Source organism: Megascapheus bottae, chromosome 1, assembly GCF_031878675.1.
Source record: "Megascapheus bottae isolate mThoBot1 chromosome 1, mThoBot2.hap1, whole genome shotgun sequence".
In the NCBI taxonomy this organism is placed as follows: domain Eukaryota; kingdom Metazoa; phylum Chordata; class Mammalia; order Rodentia; family Geomyidae; genus Megascapheus; species Megascapheus bottae.
Window position 1 is genome coordinate 5,992,078 of NC_143509.1, and position 16,332 is coordinate 6,008,409.

Below are 16,332 nucleotides of genomic sequence, written 5' to 3' on the forward strand. Positions count from 1 at the left end.
TTCTGCTGCTTCAGCAGCTCACTGTCCCGGTCCTGTGCTGCTTTCTGCAGTGTTTGGGCTGGCCGGCCTGGTGGCCTCTGCTGCCACATTGCTTGGCTTGGAGCCGGTGAGGAGTGGTGGGGGAGGGGTCCTCGCATTCTGAATTCTTTGAGAAAGTTGGATGTGGGCTTTATCTGCATTTCTTTTCCGGTTTGAGTTCTTCTCCATTGCTTTTTGAGTTTGTTGTTGTGGATTTCTTAAGATAATTGGCTCGTGGGACTCCCTGGTTTTCTCTTTTTGTGAGAGAGAGCTAGGCAGCGTCCCTATTGTCTCGGCGCCAGGGAAGATGGATTCTTATCAGTAGGAGTAGGAAAGGAAGGCACAGGCCTTCTAGGTTGAGACAAGCAATGAAATCAGCCCTGCTGTCCTTCCGTGGATGAATGGAGAACAGAGATGGACACATAATGGTACATTCTTCAGTCTTTAGGAAGAATGGATTCCATCCTGTGGAGGAAAATGACTGGAAGTGTAGATCATGTCATCTGAAGCAAAATAACCCAGGTTCACAAAGACAAATGGTACGTGCATTCTCATCTTCACAGTTTAATTATCCATGTATCTATGTGTCTACTACTCAGCTACCTATCTTCTTACCTACATTCCAACAGTCCGCATGTTTATTATTTATGTATATATGTGTCTACCTATCATATACATACCAGGCTACTGTCTGCGATCTCAGTATCAATAGAAGTGTCTACTGTTGTCTATGGATGTATGCCTGTGTGTATCTATTATCTATCTACCTTTGTGCATACCTGTCTGTCTCTCAATTAGTTATATATCTATCTACCTGTTTTCTATTACCTCCGGATGTATGTATGTGTGTAATAGACCATTTGTGTGTCTATCTGTCTGTCTGTTGGTCCATTATCTTCGTAGGTAACTGCATCTTTGTTAGCATCTCCCTTTGTATTATCTATTATCTATATACCTATTATTTATCTACCATGAATGTAATTGTTTATGGGGAGAAGCCTGAGGGAGAGGAGGGAATGGTGGGATTGAGAAATACAGAATATATGTGAAGATGAAGATAAAATCCACTAAACCCTGTTGAAATCAGGAGCAGGAACTATGGGCCAAAGAAAGAGCTACAGAGACATTTATTGTGATCAAAACACAAAATATGTCTGTGTGGAAATACCACAGCAACCCCCCCTTTTCCAGTTGGTATACATAGAAAACCATTCTGCGCACACTGAAGCCAGTATGCATGTGCAAAACTAAGTGAGGAAAGTTGGGTGCCAGTGGCTCACAGATGGCATTCTAGCTACTATGAGGCTGCAATTGAAGGATCAGGCAGGGAAATCCATGAGATTCTCATTCCTAATGAATCACCAAAAAGCCACACGTGAGCTGCAGTTCACTTGGTATGGCTCAGTAGATCAGGGGCAGTGCTCAGGTGCACATTTCAAGTACTACGACTGGCACATATACATTACAGAGACACACAGAAACAGACACAGACACACACCCACGAAGGGGTATTCTTCCTTATTAATAATTTGTTGTTGGCTAGATTTTGTTATGGACACTACTGGGAAACGTACCATACATTTTGGTCAAATATGCCAGCGCTGGTGGCACTGGTGGTTCATCCATGTAATCATCATTGCTCAGGAGTCTGAGGTCTGACAATGGAAGTTCAAAGCCAGCCTGGGCAGGAAAGCCCTGAGAGCCTTATTTCCAAAAAATGACAGAAGAAACTGGACGTGAAGCTGCAGCTCAAATAGTAGAGTGGTAGCCTACAGCAAAAGGAGCTGAGGAACAGTGCCAGTGTTAGAGTTGAAAGGCCAGGCCTAGAGACACACAGACACACAGACAGACAGACACAGACACATACCCAGACACAGACACACACAGACACACAGATGCACAGACACACAGACACATAGACACACAGACACACAAGTCCCTGGCCTGGAACCCAAAAGACAATACCTGGTGCACAATGGAGCTTTAGTGGGTGATTAATAAATACATAATCGATGTAGCAAAGCTTACAGATAATGCTGATTATTGGGAAAGAGTGAAGAAAAGCAAGAGACCTTCCAGAAAGGGACTTCATGAGAAAGGGGCTCTAGGTTGCAGCAAGTGACAGAAGGGAAGGAAACCAGAGTTCACAAAGCCTGAACTCCAAGTGCCTCAGAGTTCTGGGACCTCCCTTGCAGATGTGAGCTCCTTTCTGGCCCTTCCCAACCACACTATTCCAGAGGATTGCCTGCTACACACCCCATTTACTTTTTGTCTTGTTTTCCCTCTCTGGTCATAAATTTACATTTCCCCTGTCTTTACCAGGCTACCATAGCTCTGTATTTCGGTTATCACTGAAGATTTCTTATCTCCCCAACTCCTCCTTAGAAGATTGTCGGCTGGGGTTTTTATGGAGACTGAATTCAGAGAAGGGAGTCAGAAGCAGGTGTAGTTTCTTGCAACTCAATCGATGAATCTACTAAGATGTCCTCATGAAATGAATTGCCTTTCATGAAATAATTGCCGTTATGAAATGAAATGTCTTTCCAGTCTCCAAATCATTTCGTTCCCATGAGTTAAAGTGAAGATGACATCATGGATAAACAGATTTAGGTTAATTTCTTACATTATTGTGGGCTGTTACAGGGTGAGAGGAATTAATTTATTCCATGGGGAACATATTATTTTAGTTTTTTTCCTTTTGTTTTGATAAAATAAAATAAAAGGATATATTTATTTCAATAGGGACTAAACCCTGGAGCCATGTCAATTTGGCTTCTGCCTTGAAGAATCTTTGATCTGTACAGGAAAATATTTTTTTTCATTTTTTCGTTACAGTTCCTTACGCTTTGAAATTATAGATAAAAATCCCACGTTTTATTTGGACAGCAGCACACTGAGACACTCAGCAACCTATAAAATTATATTTGTTACCTCATATCTGTTACCCTTAATATCCATTCAGAATATTATGAAAATAGCTCAGTGCCCTGTTCAGTGGATTAAATAAATGCATGATCATTTAATTATTATTCTTTAATGAATGTATCCTCCCTGGTTAACTGGACATTTGTATTTTCTGTTCTTCATTTCTTCTTTTCTTCTGTTATTTTTCCCCTCTGCCCAATTGCTGGATTTTTATGAAGTCAGCTTAGAAAACACCACCGGGCATGGTGGCTCACTCATGTCATCCTAGCTACACAGGAACCTGAGATCTTGGGATCTTGGTTCAAAACCAGCCCAGGCACTAAAGTCTGTGAGTCTCTTATCTCCAATTAACCACCAGAAACCCAGAAGTGGGTCTGTGGATCAAGGAGTAGGGTTGTAATGTTGAGCTGAAGATCACAGGGACAGCACCCAGGCTCAGAGTTGAAGTTGAAGAATGGACAAAAAAAACTAAAGAAAGAGAAAAAGGAAAAAAGAAAACAATCTCAGCTAGGTGCTGCTGGTTCAGGCCTGTAATTTGAAATACTTAGGAGGCTGAGATGTGAGGATTGAGAGTTAGAAGCCAGTGGGGCAGAAATTCTGTAGAGTCTTCTCTTCAATGACCACTAAAAAGGCAGAATGGTGCTGTGGCTCAGCAGAAGAGCAGAATCCTTGAGCAAAAACAGTCATGGACAATGCCCAGGTTCTGAGGTCAAGCTCCAAGAACAACACATACACACACACACACACACACACGTACACACTCACAGGGAAGAAATGCACCCCCTAAATAAAAGCAGGAATATGTGATCAACTCCTGATCCTATTGAAAGATTGATAGTGTGTATGTGTGTGTGTGTGTGTGTGTGTGTGTGTGTGTGTGTGTGTGTGTGTATGTGTGTGTGTTGGTTCTAGGCCTGGAGTTCAGGGTTGGAGGATTCTCCCATAACTTTTGTGCTCAAGGTTGGTGCTCTATCACTTCTGCCACAAATCCACTTCTGTCTTATTCTTATTTAAGTGGAAATAAGGCCTGGGGACTTCCTGCTCAGGATGACTGAGAGCTTCCATCATCAGATCCCAGCCTGTGAAGTAGCTGTGGGTTCAGGCTTGAGCCACCGGCACCAGAATTGATTTTTGGAGTTGCTTTAGTAGAGGTCACATCTTGTATGCATAGTGACATTCTGGGATTTGTTTTTCCAATTTGATGCACCTTTTTTTCTCTTTATGTATTGCTCTGCTGGGACACAATGCTGAGTGGTAGGGCAAATGCAGGCTCCATTGTAATCTAGATCTTAGAATCATCCAGGTTTCTCCATTCAGTACATTGTTTGTTGTTTCCTTACTAGAGAGAGATCACCTCTCTGTCTCTCTGTCTCTCTGTCTCTCTCCGTCTGTCTGTCCCTCTCTGTCTCTCTCTGTCTCTGTCTCTCTCTGTCTCTCTCTGTCTCTCTGTCTCTCTCTCTGTCCCTCTGTCTCTCGCTGTCTCTCTCTGTCTCTGTCTCTGTGTCTCTGTCTCTGTGTCTCTGTCTCTCTCTGTGTCTCTGTGTCTCTCTCTCTCTCTCTCTCTCTCTCTCTCTCTCTCTCTCTCTCTCTCTCTCTCTCTCTCTCTCTCTCTCTCTGTTGTGGGCCTTAAACTCTAGGCCTGGGTGCTATATCTGAGTTCTCAAGGCTAACACTCTCCTTCTCTGAGCCACAGCACCACTTTCAGTTTTCTGGTGGTTAATTGGATGTAAGAGTCTGATGGATTTTCATGTCCAGGCTGGGTTTGATCTGTGATCCTCAGATGTCTGGCTCCCAAGTAGCCAGGATTCAGGTGTGAGCATAGTTTGCCCAGTTTACATCCATCAGTTTTATGGTAGAAATAAGAGTGTCTCAGACTTTCCTGCCCAACCTGGCTTGGAAGATCCATCCTCAAATCTCAGCCTTTTAGACCTTAAGGTGAAATTACAACAGGAAACCACATGGAATGTAACTGGAGATATAGCCAAGACTAGTACTTTCTGGAAAGTTCTGTAGTATTTCATTAAATAGAAGGAAAAAATGACAAAAGGGATTTCATAGATCAAATCTTTATTCAGAGCACAGGAAAGGATGATGAGAATGAGATAAGAGTGTGGGGTATTCACTTACAAAGAACCCCAGTCCCAGGAGATAGAAGGAAAGCTTCTCAGATACTCAGCACTTAATATTAAGGGTCCACAATTAAGTTGACTTCACAATGAGGAAAAAGATGGATAAAATACTGTTGATTTAATTATTTAGTCATGTATTTTATATGGTTTGCTGATGGGTCTTGATCTCTGGGCCTGGTTGCTGTTCTTGATCTCTTCAGCTCAAGGCTACTGCTCTACCCCTTGTGTCACAGCACGATTTATGGATTTCTAGCTGGCTTTCCATTGTGATCCTCAAATTTCAGGCTCCTGAGTAGCTAGGATTATAGATGTGAGCCACTGGTCCCAGCCAAGACAATCTTTAAGAGAGCTAAAAATGGCCATAAAGAAATCCACGAATAAATATTCAACCTTTTCACTACATAGGACATGCAAATCAATAAAACACTGTGATTCCATATAATGTAAATCATGAAGAAAATCTACAACAATTCTGGTGAGTTTGAGAAGAAACAGGCATCCTCAGAATTTTGCCTTTTGTGTAAGGATGTCACTTAGTACAACTCTCATGGAAACACATTCATATCTGAGTGGTAAAGAGAAATTAGTAAAGAAAAAAAGAATTGCCGTCAATCTTTTTTAAATATTTTTTATTGTAGTTACATTTGCAAGATAGAAGGTGCATTAATTCACATATATTCATATCCTTTCACATGTCTTGGTCCCCATTACCCATCCCTCCACCCCGACATCTTGGTTTACCCCTTTCCCTATTCAATTTCAAATAACCAAATACAAATAAATCCAATATATCAGATAACAAAGTGAGATACTGTAACAATATGAGATAACCAAGGGACAGCAAAAGAGATGAGAGATAACATAGTACATTAAGGACAACAATCATTCATTATATGGCTTTTGTTTCAATATCCTGGAGGTCTTTTCAATTAGCTTCATCCTATATGGCCTTATGTATCAAGGTTTTGCTCTATTGCAGATCTCTGCTACTAGAGCCCAAGGTTTCTACTGATTATGACAAATGAGGGAAACCATTGAGCCTGTGTTCCTTTGAGTCTGGTTTACTTCACTTAATATGATTTTTTCTAAGACTTTTCATTTCCTAACAAATGGGGCAATGTCGTTTTTTTCTGACAGCAGCATAAAATTCCACTGTGTAAAAATCCCACAACTTGTTGATCAACTGAGGGACATCTAGGTTGGTTCCATATTTTTGCTATGGTGAATTATGCTGCAATGAACATTGTTGTGGTAGTGGGTTTAGTATGCCCTACTTTCTGATCGGTTGGTTAAGTGCCAAGTAGTGGAATTGCTGGGTCATAGGGGAGCTCTATGTTTAGCCTTTTGAGGCACTGCCATACTGCTTTCCATAGTGGTTGAACGAGTTTTCACTCCCACCAACAGTGTAGTAGGGATCCTTCCTGGCCACATCCCCTCCAGCATCTGTGGTTATTAGTTTTCCTGATCCTGGCCATTCTAACTGGAGTGAGGTGGAATCTTAGAGTTGTTTTGACTTGCATTTCTTTTATGACCAGAGATGTTGAGCAGTTCTTCATTTTTTTTTCTTGTTCAGAGAAGACTCTCTTTAAGTCTTTGGCCCATTTTTTAATGGGATGGTTGTTACTTTGGAGATTAGTTTTGGAGTGACTCAATTTTTTGAGGTTTGCCCTCAATCTTAAAACAAAATGTCACACGTAAGGCCATAACTGCTGTTCTGAAAGTGTTGGGATTTTATTTGGAAGGACGAGAAGGAGGAGAAGAAGTAGTTTTGTGTTTGAGGAGGAATAATTAATATAGAAGAGGATAACTTACAGCAACCCAAATGGGAATATTAAGAAAAATCCACACTGAAAACAGAAGTTGTTCTTCTGGTGGATAGCAAGTAAATTTCCTTGAAAGACAGATGTCCAAACATCGATAGACAAAGCCATAGGGGCTTTGGTGGTACACGTGAATTACTACGTCTTTTCTAGATGGAAGAGTCTATACATACATACACACTGAATCCTATAATGAAGGAAAAGGATCACTGATCTGATATTCAACCAATTTGTCCTCCCACTCCCAATGCAGTACTTTGTTCTGTGCTTCACAATCCATCAAGACAGGAGACCACTCTGCTTGGCAGTCTCTCCAGGGCCCCCATCACGTCCTGGTTCCTCAGGCTGTAGATGAAGGGGTTCAGCATGGGACTGACCACTGTGTACATCACCGAGACCACCTTGCTTCTGTGGGCAGAGGAGGACACCGCAGAGCTGAGGTACACCCCAAGTCCTGTCCCGTAGAACAAGGAGACCATGCAGAGTGGAGAGCCACAGGTGGAGAAGGCTTTGTGCTTGCTAGCCGTGTTGGACAGCTTCATTAAAGAGGAGAGGATGTGATCGTAAGAGAAGAAAATTCCTAAGGCAAGAAGCACACCGAAGAGCACAATAGACAGGTACATCCAGATGTCATTGATGAGGGTGTCAGAGCTGGCCACCTGGAGAGCCTGAGCTAGTTCACAGAAGAAATGGGGGATGGTGGTTCCTGGGTAGAAGGTTAATTTCCTCAGCAGTAGAACATGGATTAGTGAGATGCGGAAAATGAGAAGCCAACACATGAGGACCAGGAGGCCACAGAAGTGAGGGTTCATGATAAGTGGGTAATTCAGTGGGTGACAGATGGCCACAAAACAGTCATAAGCCATCACGGTCAATAGGAAATTATCCATTCCAACAAAAACCAGAAAGAAATACACCTGAGTGAGGCATTCTGTGTAGGAGATGTCTTTCCTCTGGGTCTGGATGTCCACCAGCATCTTGCGGACTGTGGTGGAGGTGAAGCAGATGTCTACAAAGGACAGGTTGGAGAGGAAGAAGTACATGTGGGTGTGGAGGTGGAGGTCAGAGGTGACGGCCAGGATGATGAGCAGATTTCTGAGCACGCTGATCAGGTACATGGACAGGAAGATCCCAAAGAGCAGGGGCTGGAGTTGAGGGTCATCTGAGAGGCCCAGCAGGAGGAATGTTGATTCCCCTGTGTGGTTTTATGCTGTCATAGTCTTGGCTGTTCTCCTTGGGGTAAGAAAGCAAAAGATCAGTGAACGCTCACATGGTTGTATTTGAAGTTAGTTGTAAGTAGTTGTAGTAAGGGATTTCAATTCAACATAGGACTTGTGAGTACAGTGTCATCCCATCATGGTCTGTGACTCCCAGCCCCGCCCATCCCTCAGTTTACCCAGTTCTAGGTTCATGTTTGTACATTGAGTATTAGGATAGTCCATTCATGTGCCAATCTCTTCCCCTCACCTCCACAGTCAGAAAACGCTTTCAACTTGCAGGTATAATTGTGTTACTTCTTGTGGAGCTGGGGTGAATGTGAAGAGGCATCAAAGGCCAACACCTGGGAGTCGTCCTACCATGTCTGCAGGCCATGGAGCGAGCATCTATCTCAGGTTGGGAGCATTTGTGGGGAAGATCTCAGTACATGGAGTTCAGCAACATCGCCTGGAGCCCAGGCAGCGTTCCTGGACTGAGCTGCTCTTAGCATGACACATCTGTTACCTGTGTGGATGGAATACAGCATGGCTGGTCTACATGGCTGTGGATGCCTCCTGACAGAGAATTCCTTCTAAAATATGAGCAATTGAAAAAAAGAATACCAGCCACATAGACCAAGTGAGACAGCAACATCATATTACAAATACAGAATACATTGAGGAAATGCCCTTTGGTTTATGCCTGTCATCCTAGCTGCTCAGGAGGCTGAGATCTGAGGTTCATGGTTCAATGCCAGCCTAGGCATGAAAGTCTGTGAGACTCTCAACTCCAATTTGAAGCACCAAAACGATAGAAGTGTTGGAGCTATGGCTTTAATGTTAGCCTTGACTAACAAGTCTCAGGGATACTGAGTTTAAGTCCCAGGACTGGCACACACACACACACACACAAACACACACACATACATACAATACACAACATATGTGTTTATGCTCTGGAGCAGGAACATAATATGTGGAAATCAGCAGAATTAATGGATCATACAATAATAAACTGGGTGAACTTGGTTCATATGCTCAATGCTCTATCTATCTATCTATCTATCTATCTATCTATCTATCTATCTATCTATCTATCATCTATCTATCTATCTATCTGTCTATCTATCTATGTATCTATCTATCTATCTATGTTGAATATAAATGTTTATGGGGACAAGCCTGAGGGACAGGGAAGGAAGGATGGGATTGAGTAATAGAGAATATGTGTGAAGATGAAGATAAAATCCACCAAACCCTGTTGAAATCAGGGGCAGAGATTATGGACCAAAGAAAGAGCTACAGAGGGGTTTAGTGTGATCAAAACTCAATATATACCTGTATGGAAATACCACAGCAAAACCCCCTTTTCCAGTTGGTATACATAGAAAACCATTCTGTGCACACTGAAGCCAGTGTGCATGTGCAAAGCTAGGTGAGGGAAGTTGGGTGACAGTGGCTCACAGCTGGCATTTGAGCTACTAAGAGTCTGCAATTGACGTATCAGTGTGTGAAGCCAGCTCAGGCAGGGAAATCCATGAGATTCTCATTCTTTTTTTTGCCAGCCCTGGGCTTGTGCTCAGGGCCTGAGCAGTGTCCTTGGACTTTCTCAAGGCTAGAGCTCTACCACTTGAGCCTCAGCACCACTTCCGGCTTTTTTTGTATATATGTGGTCCCAAGGAATCGAACCTGGGTCTTTATGCATGCTAGGCAAGCACTTTAACCACTAGGCCAAACTCCCGGCCGAGATTCTCATCCTTGATTATTACCAAATAGCCACATGTGAGCTGTAGTTCATTTGGTATGGCTCAGAAGTTCAGGGATAGTGCACAGACCCACAGTTCAAGACCCATGACTGGCAAATGTACATGCAGGCACACAGACAGACAGACACACAGACAGACAGACAGATACACACACACACACACACACACACACACACAGGAATACTTCCTTATTAAAAATTCCGTTGTTGGCTAGATATTGTTATGGACACTAATGTGAAACAAACCATACATTATCAGTCAGATACACCAGCAAAATATTGGGGAGAATAAGAAAAAAAAGTCCAATCAAGGCTGGCATTGGTGGTTCATCTCTGTAGTCATAGTTGCTCAGGAGTCTGAGATCTGACAATTACATTTCAAAGCCAGACTGGACAGGAAAGTCTATGAGATCCCTAATTTCAAATAATGACAGAAAAAGCTGGAAGTGGAGCTGCTGTTCAAGTATTAGGATGCTAGCCTTGAGCAAATGGAGCTGAGGAATGGTGCCAGGGTTAGAGTTGAAGGGCCAGGCATAGAGACACACACACACACAGACACACACACACACTCACGCATACACACACAAATACACACAAGTCCCTGGCCTGGAACCCAAAAGACAATACCTGGTATACAGTGGAGCCTTAACAGGTGATTAACAAATACGTAAGCGGATGTAGCAAAGCTACAGTTTACACTGATTATTGGGAAAGAGTGAAGAAAAGCAAGATACCTTTCAGAAGGGAACTTCATGCAGAAGGGGCTCTAGGTTGCAGAAAGTGAGAGAAAGAAGGGAAGCCAGAGTTCACAAAGCCTGAACTCCAACTTCCTTGCCATTCTGGGACCTCACCTGCACATGTGAGCTCACTTCAGGTGCTTCTCATCTTCACTATTCCAGAGGATTGCCTGCTACTCACACCATTTTTTTTTCTCTTGTTGTCCATAAATTTACATTTCCACTGTGTTTACCAGGCTATCATGCCTCTCTGTTTTGATTATCACTGAAGATTTCTTATCTCTCCAACTCCTCCTTAGAACTTTGTTGGCAGGGGTTTTCACGGAGACTGAATTCAGAAAAGGCAGTCAGAAGCTTGTGCAGTTTCTTGCAACTCAAACGATGAATGTACTAAGATGTCCTCATCAAATGAATTGCCTTTCATGAAATAATTGTTTTTATGAAATGAAATATCTTTCTAGTCTCCAAATCATTTTGTTCCCATGAGTTAAAGTGAAGATGACATCATGGATAAACAGATGTAGGTTAATTTCTTGCATTAGTGTAGGCTGTTACAGGGGAGAGGAATTAATTTATTCCAAGGGGAACACAGTTCCTTTTGTTATTTTCTGTTGTTTTGAGAAGAAGATAACAATGAATTCTCAAAGGACCTATTAATTTCTATAGGAACGAAATCTCTGGAGCCATGTCGATTTGGCATCTGCCTTGAAGAAACTTTGGACATGTAATAGATCATTGATCTCTAAGGAAAAAGATTCTTGATTTTTTTCATTATTAAAGTAGCTTATGCTTTGAAATTATAGATAAAAGTCCCATGTGTAATTTGGATAAAGGCACACAGCCACAACCAGCACACTATAAAATTGTATTTGTTACCTCATATATGTTACCCTTATTATCCATTCAGAATATCACAACAATAGCTCAGTGCCCTGATCAATGGATTAAATAAATGAATAATCATTTATTTATTAGTTAATGAATGTATCCTCCCTGGTTAACTGGACATTTGTATTTTCTGTTCTTCATTTCTCTCATATCAGCCCCTAATTCCTTTTCTTCTGTTATTGCTCCCCTCGGCCCAATTGCTGGATTTCTATGAAATCAAGTTTAGAAAATTCCGCTAGGTTTTTTTGCTCACTCCTGTCATCCTAGCTACTCAGGAGGCTGAGATCTGAGGATCTTGGTTCAAAACCAGCCCAGAAACTAAAGTCTGTGATACTCTTATCTCCAAATAAGCACTAGAAAACCAGATGTGGGTCAAGGAGTAGGGCGGTAGTGTTGAGCTGAAGATCTCAGGGACAGCATCCAGGCTCAGAGTTCAAGTCCAAGAGCGGACAAAAAAACTAAAGAGAGAGAAAAAGGAATAAAGAAAACAATCTCAGCTAGGTGCTGCTGGCTCAGGCCTGTAATTTGAAATACTTAGGAGGCTGAGATGTGAGGATTTAGAGTTAGAAGCCAGTGGGGCAGAAAAGTCTGTAGAGTCTTCTCTTCAATGACCACTAAAAAGGCAGAATGGAGCTGTGGCTCAAGCAGAAGAGCAGAATCCTTGAGCAAAAACAGTCATGGACAATGCCCAGGCTCCGAGTTCAAGCTCCAAGAGCAGCGCGCGCACACACACACACACACACACACACACACACACACACACGCAGGAAAAGAAATAACACCCCCTAAATAAAACCGGAAACATATCATTCCCTCCTGATCCTATTGAAAGATGGATAGTGTGTGTGTGTGTGTGTGCGTGTGTGTGTGTGCGTGTGTGTGTGTGTGTGTGTGTGTGCGTGTGTGTGTGTGTGTGTGTGTGTGTGTTGGTTCTAGGCCTGGAGTTCTGGGTTGGAGGATTGTCCCATACCTTTTGTGCTCAAGGTTGGTGCTCTGTCACTTCTGCCACAACTCCACTTCTGTCTTATTCTTTTTTTTATTGTAATTAGTAAAACGGTTACATGATATTTGCCAGATAGAAGGTGCATTAATTCACATACATTGATACCCTTTCACATGTGTTGGTACCCATTTCCCTCCCCCCCACACCCCCCACTCATCTTGGTTTTCCCCCCCTTCCCTATCAAATTTCAAACAACCAAATACAAATAAATTCAATATATCAGATAACAAAGTGAGATACCATAACAATATTTCTGTCTTATTCTTATGTAAGTGGAAATAAGGTCCTGGAGGACTTCCTGCTCAGGATGACTGGGAGCTTCCATCCTCAGATCTCAGCCTGTGGAGTAGCTGCGGGTTCAGGCTTGAACCACTGGCATCAGAACTGATTTTGGGAGTTACTTTAGTGCAGGTCACATCTTATACACACAGTGACATTTTGGGTTTTGTTTTTCCAATTTGGATGCACCTTTTTCTTTCTCTTGATGGATTGCTCTGGCTGGGGCACAGTGCTGAGTGACAGGGTGAATGCAGGCTCCTGTGTAATCTAGATCTTACAACCTTCCAGGTTTCTTTATTCAGTACGTTGTTTGCTGTTTCCTTACTACTAGGGAGAGATCACCTCTCTCTCTCTCTCTCTCTCTCTCTCTCTCTCTCTCTCTCTCTCTCTCTCTCTCTCTCTCTCTCTCTCTCTCTCTCTCTCTCTGCTGTGGGCCTTGAACTCTAGGCCTGGGCGCTATCTCTGAGGTCTCAAGGCTAACACTCTCCTTGTTTGAGCCACAGCACCACTTTCAGTTTTCTGGTGGTTAATTGGAGGTAAGAGTCTGATGGACTTTCATGTCCTGGCTGGGTTTGATCTCTGATCCTCAGATCTCAGGCTCCCGAGTAGCTAGGATCCAGGTGTGAGCACAGGTTGCCCCGTTTACTTCCAGCAGTTTTATGGGTAGAGATAAGAGTGTCACAGACTTTCCTACCCAACCTGGCTTGGAGGCACCATCCTACATCTCAGCCTGTAAGACCTGAAGCTGAAATTACAATAGAAAACCACATAGAATGTAACTGGAGATATAGCCAAGACTAGTACTTTCTGGAAAGTTCTGTTGTATTTCATTAAATAGGAGGAAAAATTGACAAAAGGGATTGCAGCAAATCAAATCTTTATTCAGAGCATAGGAAAGGCTGATGAGAATGAGAGAAGTGTGTGGGGTATTCACTTACAAAGAACCCCAGTCCCAGGAGATAGAAGGAAAGCCTCTCAGATACTCAACACCAAAAATTGATTGTCCACAATTAAGTTGATTTCAAAATGAGGAAAAATATTGATAAAATAATGTTTATTTCTTTACACATTCATTTTTTTTGGTTGGTCATGGGTCTTGATCTCTGGGCCTGGTTGCTGTTCTTGAGCTCTTCAGCTCAAGGCTGCTCTACTGCTTGAGTCACAGAACCACTTCTGGATTTCTAGCGGACAATTGCAGATAAATGCCTAGGTTGGCTTTCCATTGTGATCCTCAAATTTGAAGCTCCTGCGTAGCTAGGATTATAGATGTGAGCCACTGGTCCCAGCCAAGACAATCTTTAAGAGAGCTAAAAATGGCCATAAAGAAATCCACGAATAAATATTCAACCTTTTCACTACATAGAATATGAAAATCAATAAAACACTTTGATCCTGTATTATGTCAATTGGGAAGAAAATCTACAACAACAATTCTGGTGATTTTGAGAAGAAACAGGCATCCTCAGACTGTTGTCTGTTATCTGAGGATGTCACTTAGTATAGCTATCATGGAAACACGTTCATATCTGAGTAGGAAAGAGAAATTAGTAAAGAAAAAAAAAGAATTGCCCTCAAACTTAAAACAAAATCTCTCATGTAAGTACACAACTGCTGTTCTGAAAGTGTTGGGCTTTTATTTGGATTCTTGGAGGAGGAGGTGGAGGAGGAAGAAGGGGAAGAGGTAAAGAAGGATGAGAAGGAGGAGAAGAAGAAGTAGTTTTGTGTTTGAGGAGGAATAATTAATATAGAAGAGGATAACTTACAGGGATACTGTGTAAACTTGGATTGTGATAAGTGCTTTCTATGTTCAATTGGAAATGCCCACGAAAGTTGTGCAACAGTAACCCAAATGGGAATATTAAGAAAAATTCACACTGAAAACAGAAGTTGTTCTTCTGATGGATCGCAAGAAAATTTCCTTGAAAGATAGATGTCCAAACATCGACAGACAAAGCCATAGGGGCTTTGGTGGTAAGCGTGAATAAGTATGTCTTTTCTAGATGGAAGAGTCTATATATACACATACACTGAATCCTATAATGAAGTAAAAGTGTCACTGATCTGATATTCAGCCAATTTGTCTTCCCACTTCCAATGGAGTACTTTGTTCTGTTCTTCACAATCCATCAAGACAGGAGACCACTCTGCCTCCCAGTCTCTCCAGGGCCCCCATCACGTCCTGGTTCCTCAGGCTGTAGATGAGGGGGTTCAGCATGGGAGTGACCACTGTGTACATCACCGAGACCACCTTGCTTCTGTGGGCAGAGGAGGACACCGCAGAACTGAGGTACACCCCAAGTCCTGTCCCATAGAACAAGGAGACCACACAGAGGTGAGAGCCACAGGTGGAGAAGGCTTTGTGCTTGCTAGCTGTGTTGGACAGCTTCATTAAAGACGAGAGGATCTGACAGTAAGAAAAGAAGATTCCTAAGGCAGGAAGCACACCGAAGAGCACAATAGCCAGGTACATCCAGATGTCATTGATGAGGGTGTCAGAGCTGGCCACCTGGAGAACCTGAGCTAGTTCACAGAAGAAATGGGGGATGGTGGTTCCTGGGTAGAAGGTTAATTTCCTCATCAGTAAAACATGGATTAGTGAGATTCAGAAAATCAGAAGCCAAGACACGAGGACCAGGAGGCCACAGAAGTGAGCGTTCATGGTAACTGTGTAGTTCAGTGGGTAACAGATGGCCACAAAGCGGTCATAAGACATCACGGTCAATAGGAAATTATCCATTCCAGCAAAAACCAGAAAGAAACACACCTGAGTGAGGCACTCTGGGTAGGATGTGTCTTTCCTCTGGGTCTGGATGTTCACCAGCATCTTGGGGATGGTAGTAGTAGTAAAACAGACGTCCACAAAAGACAGGTTGGAGAGGAAGAAGTACATGGGGGTGTGGAGGTGGAGGTCAGAGGTGACGGCCAGGATGATTAGCAGATTTCCGAGCATGGTGATCAGGTACATGGACAGGAATATCCCAAAGAGCATGGGCTGGAGTTGAGGGTCGTCTGAGAGGCCCAAAATGAGGAATGGTGATTCCCCTGTGTGGTTTTGTGCGGTCATAGCCCTGGCTGTTTTCCTTGGGGCAAGAAAGCAAAAGTTCAATCAATACCCACTGCTAGCTCAGGTGCTCATGCCCACCCAGGGAAGCCTTTTCTTTCTCTGCTTGCTTCACACGGGAGTGCCGTGCAAAGCCAATCACTTTAACATTATAGTATTTGGGTAAATATCCTTTGTTTTATATTCCCTGAGTTTTTGATGTCTTTATTTTCTGGTGGTATTCCTGAGGCTTGTAACTCAGGGCCTGGGTGCTGCCTGTAAGTTTTTTTTGCTTAAGGCATTTTGCTAATTCAGATCCACTTCCAGCTCTTTGGTGGCTCATGGAAGATAAGAGTCAAACAGACTTCTCTTGACCGGGGTGGCTTTGAACCATGGTCTTCAGTTTTCAGTTTCTTGAGTAGCTTGGACGAGATGTGTATCACCAGTGCTTTTCTTTGATTTCCTTTTGGAAATTTAAAGAGATTCATTTTGTTACAACCTTGTAGAATATTGGAAAGTGATTTCATGTGCC

General features: G+C 42.7%; 2 pseudogenes; both read right to left on the minus strand.

Moving 5' to 3' along the window:
* Positions 1-7,161: 7,161 nt before the first annotated feature.
* Positions 7,162-8,109, minus strand: LOC150068153 (olfactory receptor 7D4-like; annotated as a pseudogene).
* Positions 8,110-10,802: 2,693 nt separating this feature from the next.
* On the minus strand, positions 10,803-15,824 carry LOC150068154 (olfactory receptor 7D4-like; annotated as a pseudogene).
* Positions 15,825-16,332: the final 508 nt, after the last annotated feature.